The following is a 10,204-nucleotide window of genomic DNA, read 5'->3' as shown; positions in this document are numbered from 1 at the left end:
GGAAAATCTACTGACAAGGATCTCCTTAATGTTTTATTTAGTAGGAGGGTCACTTTGAGAATGAAGCCATACAAAGCCATACTATTTTCAACTGACTTTATATGACTGTGTTAATGAGAAAATGAATAAGGAAAATCGAAAAGAGATTCTTGCCTTTGAACCGAAGCTTACCTGAAGAATATGGAATAGACTTTGGACAACCAAAAGAGTAAACACTTCCTTATTGAGAGGGATCACTGATGGTATAGTGGTAAAGAATTTCAGTACCAACACAAAGGCAGATGGTTTGAATCCACTAGCTTCTTCACTGAAAAATGTTACACAATATCCACCCAGGCAATTTCCTAACTCTGAAAACATGCTGGAAGGTTGTCTATGAGTCAGTTCCAACTCAATGGTACATAACAATGATAACATTAATAATAATATTACATCAGGTCTGACTCAATGGTATATGACAAAAATAACAACAAATATTGAAAGCTGTAATCATAGTGCTCCTTAGGAGTCAAAATGTACATACTTCATTTCACATACATTAGGCTAGACTCTAGAAAATAACATCGTTCTTGCTAAAGTGAGGGTCAGCAAACAAAGAGCAAGGTATCCAGTGAGGTAGATTAGACAATAATTGCAAAAATATTCTCCAATATCAGAGTGATTGTGAGGATGACACAAGACAATGTTTCATTGTTTTGAAAATGGGGCCATTATGAGTTAGAATAAATTTGATGACATCTAACAACAACAATAGCAACAGGCAGTTAGAAAATCTTCCGACAAATTGATGTTAGACACAAAGCATATCTTACTGCTTTAAATTATATGTAAATTAAACTAAAGACAGAATAAAGAACAGTACTTGTTTTAAATCCATAACCTGTATACAGAGGTTTTCAGCGCATCTGAGGAACATAAAGTCTTACTCCTCAGGACGTATGCTAGATGTTAAGTGACACATGGCGTACTTTAAATTTTATTACTTCAGAGAGTTGAAAATGCAACACTAAAATCTCATAATGTCTTTTTTTAGCTGTCTATAGAAGTGTTACTTTTGAACAATAATTGCCCCTACTTTCTCCGATTCAGTCTAAAGTGATTCTTTGTATAGGGGAAGGAGAAAATAAAAAAGAAGTTTCAATAACTCTTGGGGATTTTTAGAGCAGGAAAAATGGTATCCTTTTAGCTCAGTTTCAGCACTTCCCAATTTTAATACAAAAAACTAATGTAGTTTTATTTTTGTCATGGAAAATTTACTTAAAACTATGTATTAAATTGGAGAAAATTTTAGTTTATGTTCATTTTAGTGCCCTAATTATTTTGTATCATTATAAAACCTATAATTTTTAATCTTACTTTATTCTGCATATCTTTTGAAAAGCCTATCTAAGATCTAATTTAATCACTGGTACATTTTCATAAATTATTTCCTTTGTTTATGTAAATTGGTTAGAAATAAGCCTACCAAAATTGTTTTAAATAATACACAAAGTCAACTAAAGACAGAATTAAAAATAGTGTTTGCTTTATTATGTCAACTATCTCAATGATTTGTTGCTGTTGTGGTTAAGTGCCGTCGAGTCGCAGGCGACTTATAGCGACCCTATGAAGGAGAGTCCTCGACGCTTGGGTGCCTTTCATTCTCTCTCCAGGTTCTTAGAGTTTCTGGAGGTAAGCTATTATGGAAGTGGATGCCACTCCTCCTTCCAAGCTTGATTTTCTTTGGTTCTTTTGGTTTTAAATGTTATTAATTTTAATGAACATTTACAGAGATTTTGGATTTTCATTCATTGTTGCACTTTTTTCTTTACCCCCCTCTCCCCAGTTCACTCCTCTCTTTAAAAAGCAAAAGAAAAACTTCTTTGATATACAATTCCCCTTCCACCCCCACCCCCACCCCACCTCATATGCACTCCACTTTGCAACCTTAATTCTGGATTCCTGTGATAATCATAATATGCTATCTTATATCAAGCTTGTTTTAATCAGGGAGCTCTACCCCACTCTGTTCATATTGGGTAGGCAACCATTAATGCATTTGACACATCAGTGTCACAGTGTTCAGCCTCACAGCAACCACAAGTTACTGCTGTACAACAGCTTGTACACCAGGGCTATACGACCTAGAGGAATGTCTGGACAAAATCAATGAAAGACAGGCCCGAGGACCTCGGATTAAAAGTCACCCATCTTCGGCTTGGTAGCATTGCCTTCTGTCCACTAGGCCAGCGGATCTCTCTCTCTGTTGATGTTATTGTTGTTAAGTGCCTTCAAGTCGTAGGCAACTCACAGTGACCCTAGGAAGGAGAGTCCTCAGTGCTTGGGTGTCTTTCATCCTCTCTGCCAATCTCAATGATACCAAACAAAATAATAAATTGTTTGGTCTTAAAAAAAAGAGTCTTCTTTAATATTGTGTACTATAATGCCATTACACATTTCATACCATTTGCCTTCAGTAATAAAAATAAGACAATAACTTTTAAAAATAATGGACTTTATAAAGCATAGAGTTATTGCTTTTAGGTGCTTTCTAATATGTGCTAGAGATTAAGACCTTCTCCATCCTGCCTCTTTCTCACCATTACTGCTATGCTTACACAGCTGTAGTCACTGTTATCAGTCTAACATATTGAGAATTTTCTTCTCTTCCTTTAAATCTCCACCTTTATTTTATAAGCATCCTTTTCCAAGAATTGTCTCTGACAATATGCCCAAAGTATACGTTTATGAAATCTCACCATCTTAGTCTCTAATGAGTATGCTGGCTGCAAACAATGCATTTTTTTCTTGTTGTATTAACATGTCATTATATATTCAGTCTTTTTTCCCAACGCCTCAACATAAATAAATAGTTAGTGACATATCTAAGTAAGACTATAATGTAGAATTTTGTTGTTGTTATTGCTGTTGTTATGTGTCATTAAATGGCCTGTAAATCATAATGAGCCTTTGTACAACAGCTCTGAAGCCTACATTGTACTAAGACAATCTCACTGATTCTCACAGACCAACCCTTATTGCCCCAATTAACAATCCATTTCATATGTGGTCTTCCAAAAACTCCTCCAACAGGGTAAAAAGGGAAGCCACAAATTGGGAAAAAATGGGTAATAACATGTCTGATAAGGAACTTATGTCTAGAATTTATAGAATATTCAAGCATCACCACAAGATAAAGGTAAATAACCCAGTTACAAAATGGGCACAGGATATGAACAGACACTTTACCAAAGATGACATTCAGATGGCTAACAATCACGTGAAGAAATGTTCAAAATCCCTAGATATAAAAGTGATGCAAATAAAAATAATTATGAGATATCATCTCACACCAGTAACAATAGCAAAATTTAACAGAGCAACAAACAACAAATGTTGACAAGGTTGTGGAGAAGCTGGAACCCTTATTCACTGTTGGTGAAAGTGTAAAATGGTGCAACCATTATGGAAGGCAGTGTGGAGCTTTTTCAAAAAGTTGTAAATACAATTACCATTTGACCCAGGAATTCCACTACTGGGAATATACCGTAAAGAAACCATAACTTCCACCCAATCATAAATATGCACATCCATGTTTATAGTTGCTTTGTTCAAAATAGCAAAGAATTGGAAACAATCCAAGTGCCCATCAACAAATGAGTGGATAGAGAACCTGTGGTATAGTCACACACTGGAATATTATGTAGCACTGAAAAACAAAGAACTCATGAAATATATAAAATGGATGACCATGGAGGAACCTATGCCGAGTTAAATATCTCAAGTCACGAAAAGACAAATAAGGCATAGTGTCACTGTTAAAAAACAGGACTGACATGGGGATTGGGGAAAAACTAAACAAAGAGGGGATAAATAACGTACAAGGCACTGAAACAGACAAGGGAGAGAACTATATAAAAGAAATATATGATTAGGTGTTATTGGCATGACAACAGTACAGAATAAGAGCTTCATAGTAAAGTGGTCGGGGGTTGCAGGGAGAGGACTGTATAACAATGAAAGTACTTCCAAAGAAAAAAGTGAACTGGAGTGGAGCAGGGGGGCATGGAGAGAAATGTGCAACAGTGAATGAATGGAAATCCAAGTTCTTTATAAACTTTCATTCAAATCTCAGTTTAAAAAAATAATGCAGATAATATTGGGAAAATATATAAAGTGATCCATATGGATTATATCTTAACATCATGGAAACAAAAATTCTCACCGCTGGACCAAAGTCCTCATGATGATAGATGGAGAAAAGATCAAGGTTGTCAACAATTGCATCTTGCATGGATCCACAACCAATACCCATGGTACTACCAGTCAAAAAAATCAAAGGACATGCTGCCTTGGGAAAATATTCTATTCAGAACTCCTCCAAAATGCAAGGATTTTAAATACTGAAGTGCATCTGATCTGTAATATTTTCAATATTTCATATGCATCTGACAGTTCAACAATGAATAAAGTTGACAGGGGAATCCGTGTCTTTGAGTTGTGTTGTTGAGGAAGAGTACTGAATATCATACTGATTGCAAAAAGAACAAACACATGTATCTTGGAGAAAGTTCAACCAGGGTTCCCCTTGGAGACAAGTATGGTGAAGCTTTGTTCACATATTTTGAGCTTATTATTATGAAATGCCAATCTGTGGAAAAAGACATCATGTTTGAAAATGTGGAGAGTCAGTGTAAGAGATGAAAACCCTTAACAAAGTGAATAGACACGGTGACTATAACAATAGGCTCAGAGATGGTGAGAATGGTGTAAGATAAGGTCAAATCCATTATTGTCACTATGATTTGTAGTTGACTTGATGGTACCTAATAAAATATCACATGAAATTGTAATCTTGCTGATAATTACTCAAAAATCCCTGTCGTAGGTAATTGACAGAAATCAGGCTGGATTAAACAGAGTCCCTGGAACAAGGTCTATCACTGCTCGTATCAGACAGATCTTGACTGAAAGCTGGGAATATTCTAAAGATGTTTACTTGTATTTTATTAACAATGCAAAGACATTCAACTGTGTGGATAATAATAAACTCTGGATAACTTTGAGAAGAATTAAAACCTTAGAAAACTTGTCTTTATTTGTACCTTATGAATAAACCAAGAAGTGGCTGTTGAAAAGAACAAAGAGATATATCTCAAAATAATACAGGTTTTCATGTATTTTTCTCCATACCCATGTAATGTGTATGCTGAGTAAATATTCTGAGACCAAGGAGCAAGTGAAGAAAACATCATTATTGGAGGGAGACTCACAAACAACCTGCTATAATTCAGATGAATTACTTGCAGAAATGCAAAAGGACTTTACACATACACTGAAGAAGATATCAAGATGTCCAGAGAGATATCAATCTACATTTCCTTGACTATGCAAAGTTTCATTGACTATAATGTGCACACCATAGTAAATTGTGGATAACTTTGAGGAGAAAGGAAATCCCAGAACACTTGACTGTGCTTATGTGAAACCTATATTTGGACCAAAAAGCAGTTCTCAGGAAAAGGCAAGGAAACTGCATGATTCAAAGTCAGGAAAGGATTGTGTGTCAAGGATGTGTCTTATCTCCATACCTTTTCAATCTATATGCCAAACAGATCATTCAGGAGGCTGTGCTTTATGAAGAGGAATGTGGCATCAGGATTGGTGAAAGACTCATCAACAACTTATTTTATACAGATAACACAATCTTCTTTGCTGAAACTGAGGAGGACTTCAAATGGTTTCTACAGAAGATCAAGGACTGTCATCTGAAATATGGATTAAAGCTCAACACCAAAAAGACAAAGATTCTTACCACTGGACTAAGTAGAAGCATCATGATGGAAGGAGAAGAGTTTAAGGTTTACAGAATAGCTTCCTCAACTCCACAATCAATACACTTGGCATCAACAGTCAGGAAATCAAAAGACAAATTGTGGTAGGTAAATCTGATGTCAGGGATCTCTTTAGAGTGCTGAAAAACAATGATGTCAGTCTAGAGCCTAAGGTGTGTCTGATCTAGGCCACATCTTCATAATTACTTGCCATACATCAGAGAGCTGGACAATGACTAAGAATGACAGAAGAATTGATGCCTTTGTGTTGTGATGCTGGGGAAGAATCTTAAACATACCATGGACCATCAAGAAAACAAACAGGTCTGCTTTAGAGAGGGAGAAAATAAGTTTCTGCTTGGAGGCTTTGATTTTGAAGCTACATCTCACATACTTTGGGCATGTCCCCTGGAGGGACTGATCCTTTGAGGATAACATGATGCTCAGAAAGGTGGAGAGAGGGCACAGGACAGGAAGACTCTGGATGAGATGGGTTGACACAATAACTAGGGCTATTGGGGTAGGTGTGTGAGAGTCAGTGAGACTGACTCAGGACAGGTGTGGCTTCAGAGTTGCTGTACATAGGGTCGCTATGAGTTGAAGCTGACTTTATGGCACATAACAACAAAAACAACTAATGAAGATAGAATAAAACCCAACCCTATAACTTGTAGTAAGGACTACCCCTCAGCATAATAAACACAAAAATCCTCATAAGTAAACCAAAGAAAAACATCATGATGGCTAAAGAAAAGATTGTAGATGTCAAGAATTTTATTTTACTTGTATTCACAAGTATTTGGAAAAAGGAGTGGAATCCACGTCTTAAACAACATGGCTCTATAAACTCTATGAACTATGATAGATGATGATAGCTATAGAAAGGTTTCAGGCCTTTTGTTCATAAGGTTGTTATGAGTCATTTTTGACTCGATGACAGTCAACAACAGTAACAACAACATCTACAAATAACACTCAAGGAAACAGCTAAGAAATCAAGACATATTGAACTGGATGAAACTCCTAACACCTGCTTAAATAAAATTAGTTTAATATCTAAGTTGTGTTTGATCAAAGCCATGATATATTCAATTGCTTCCTATTGTTGTTGTCAAGTGTCATGGAATCAAGTAAGACTTCATAACAATTCTATGAACAAATCTGCACCCTGACCTGACCCTTGCCTAGCCTGTGCCATTTTCAATATCTCTGACATACTTAAACCCATTGCAACAGGTAATATATCAATCCATCTGTTTGGGGGTCTTCCTCTCTTTCTCTAACCCTCTAACTTTCTAAGCATCCTTTGGGCTGGTCTCTGAGTAAAGGACATCATTCTGGGAAAACTGGAGGGTCAGAGAAGAGGAAGACCTTCAAAAAATCAGAATGACATAGTAACTGTAATAATTGACTTACATTTAGAAGAGATTATGAGGATGGATAAGAACAGGGTAAGTTTTTGATCTCTTATGCATCGGACGGTGTTTTGAGTGTGAGTCAACCTGATGATATGTAACTTCACTAATAACATATCGCTCATGAGTTGGAAGGTAGGAAATAACAACAAGCAACAATAACAAATTTTTAATAATTAAGTTTTATTATTTCCAATTTCTTCAATGTCATGTAATATAAATTAGTTTCCAAGTGAGTTTTGGTTGTTTTTTAGTTATTTTGTGCTGCAATAATAGACCTACAACAAGCAGATGGCTTTAACAAACGAACACTTTTGCTCTTACAGGATAAAGGGCTAAAAGTTTACAAGATAATCAAGTGTCTTTTGTTCTGTTTTCTGTGTGTCATTTAAAAACCATCTTGAACTGCTGGTTTCAGATAAATCTATGCTCTTTCAAGGAGTACACTTGCTCTATATAAAGAAAAGAATTAAAGATTTGTGAATTGAGACACAAAATGTCCAATCATTAATCATTTTTTCTAAGTACATAAGATTCCCCTAATAATTCCTGCTGTGATTTAGAAAGCAATGCATAATCTATTTATGAAGCATATATTAAGCTAGATAATCTTTAAATGTTTATGTTTTAGAGTTTTGATCTAACATTTAGACTTCAAAAAGCTAATTGATATTATTGATCAGTGAAGACAAAATAAGTTTGTATATTTGGACTGTATACTGAAAATTTTGTAGAGGGAAAAATACCCACAACCCTTATGTAGAAGAAATGTTGCTAGACAGAGGTGACATTAATTTGAATAGAGTTAGAGGATTCTGATATGTACGGCAAAGGGCATATATTTTCTTCGGGTTTTATGTATCAAAGAGCAGCAATGTCAAGAGAGAAAAGTTTTGGTGATGGTGGTGAGAATTATTATTTTTATATCCAAATTTCTTTAGTCTTCACGGCTACCAGTTAAAGTTTATTAACTTTGCTGGATAGGGTACTTAAGAAAAGTAGTTAGGAAATGTTCCTATACAGTAAGATGGAAAGAAAAATTTATAATAATGATTTCAGATATTCAAAAGCATGGACTACAGAGTTGAGTTTAATGAGTTTGAATTCCTGTTCTGCCATTTACTGTTCATGTGACATTATAAAAATTATCTGTTCCATCACTATTAAAAATCTACTGCATTTTAGTTGATGCCAACTCACAGTGACTGTACAAATGCAAATATAATAAGACACATGCAAGCATAAAAGTGTTTGCTATCAAGACTCAAAAAAATTCATTTATTTATTGACAGGCATTTGGGCTATTTCCATGTCTTCACTATTTTGAATAATGCTGCCATAAACATGGGTGTGCATATATTTGTTTGTTTCATGGCTCTGGTTTATTTAGGGTGTATTCTCAGTAGTGGGTTTGCTGGGTAAAATGTTATTTTTACTCCTCAATTTTTGAGAAAGTGCTAGACTTCTTTCCATACTGGCTGTACCGTTTTACATTCAACCAGCAGTGAATGAGAATTCCAATCTCTTCACATCCTCATAAGCATTTGTTTACTGAACTGTTTGAACTTTGTTGTCATTGGAGGCTTGAGATTATATCTTATTGTTTTGTTTTGGGGTGTTTTTGTGGTGGTGGTGGTAGTACTGGGTTTGTGTGGGTTTGTTTTTGTTTTTTTTTTAATCTATCTAATAGCTACGGATATTGTTTTATAGTTTCTGCATTCTGTTGGGCCACTTTTCTTGGGAATGAGAAAAAATATGGACCTCTTTCAACCCACTGGCCAGAAAACTATCCTCCAAATTTCCTGGCATAGACTGGTGAACATTTCAAAGATTGCATCTGTTAACTGAAAAAAGTTAACTGGAATTCCATTGATTTATTGGGTGTTATAATTCGCCAATGACTTAAAAATAGCGTTCACTTCCTCTTTCATTACCATTGGCTCCTGTTCATATTATGGTTCCTGAACTTTTTTGGTGTCAGTCAGTTCTTTTTGGTACAGTGGTTCTGTGTATTCTTTCCACCTAAATTTTATTCTTTCTAGGTCATCCACTGTATTGTCCATAGTATCTTTCAATATTGTGACACAGGCTTAAATTTGTTTTTCAGTTCTTTCAGCTGGAGAACTGCAAAATGAGTGTTTCCCTTTTTGTTCTCCAATTCCAGTTCTCTACGCAATCCATTATTTTACTTCACTTTGTCCTCTTGAGCTGTCCTTTGAAACCTTCTGTTCAGCTCTTTTTCTTTTTCTTTGGCTTCTTGACAATCAGCTTTAGTATAATTTTTAGAATCTCTTCTGACATTAATTTGGGTGGTTTTTTTTCTCTCTTCCTCTGCCTTTGTAATGGCCTCTTGCTTACTTCGTAGATGATCTCCTTGATATCATCCCCTAACTTATCTGATCTTCAATCACTGGTGTTCAATGTCTCAAACCTACTCTTAATATGATCTTGAAATTTAGATGAAATAGACTCAAGATCTTATCTTGGTTCTCCTGAACTTACTTTAATTCTTCTGGCTTCAATTTGAACTTGTTTATGAGCAATTGATGGTCTGACCTACAGTGTGCCCTTGGCCTAGTTTTGATTGCCAATATTGTGTTTCTCTCTTGGTTCCTTCAACAAATGTAGTCAGTCTGATTCCTATGCAGCCCATCAGGGGAGATCACATGTAAAGTCACCTTTTGTATCTTTTAAAGATGATATTTGCAATCAATAAATCAATGAAGATATGAAATTCGATCATTCTATTTCCAGCCTCATTTCTATCACATGCCATTCCATCCCATGACCATTCCATCATCACCATTTCCAACTTTTGCACTCCAGTCATCAATTATCATTAATGCACCTTTTTTTAAAATTTTGTTATTTTTGTGTGAGTGTACCGTCAAATCAGATCTGACTGGTACAGGAGGAGATTGTCCCTCCTTCCTCGGCAGAGCATCTGGTGGATTCGAACCATGCGCCTCTGGGATT

This window comes from Elephantulus edwardii, unplaced genomic scaffold (genome assembly GCF_000299155.1).
Source record: "Elephantulus edwardii isolate Elephantulus edwardi_28Jun2011 unplaced genomic scaffold, EleEdw1.0 scaffold00142, whole genome shotgun sequence".
Taxonomy (NCBI): domain Eukaryota; kingdom Metazoa; phylum Chordata; class Mammalia; order Macroscelidea; family Macroscelididae; genus Elephantulus; species Elephantulus edwardii.
This window is presented reverse-complemented; position numbering follows the sequence as displayed.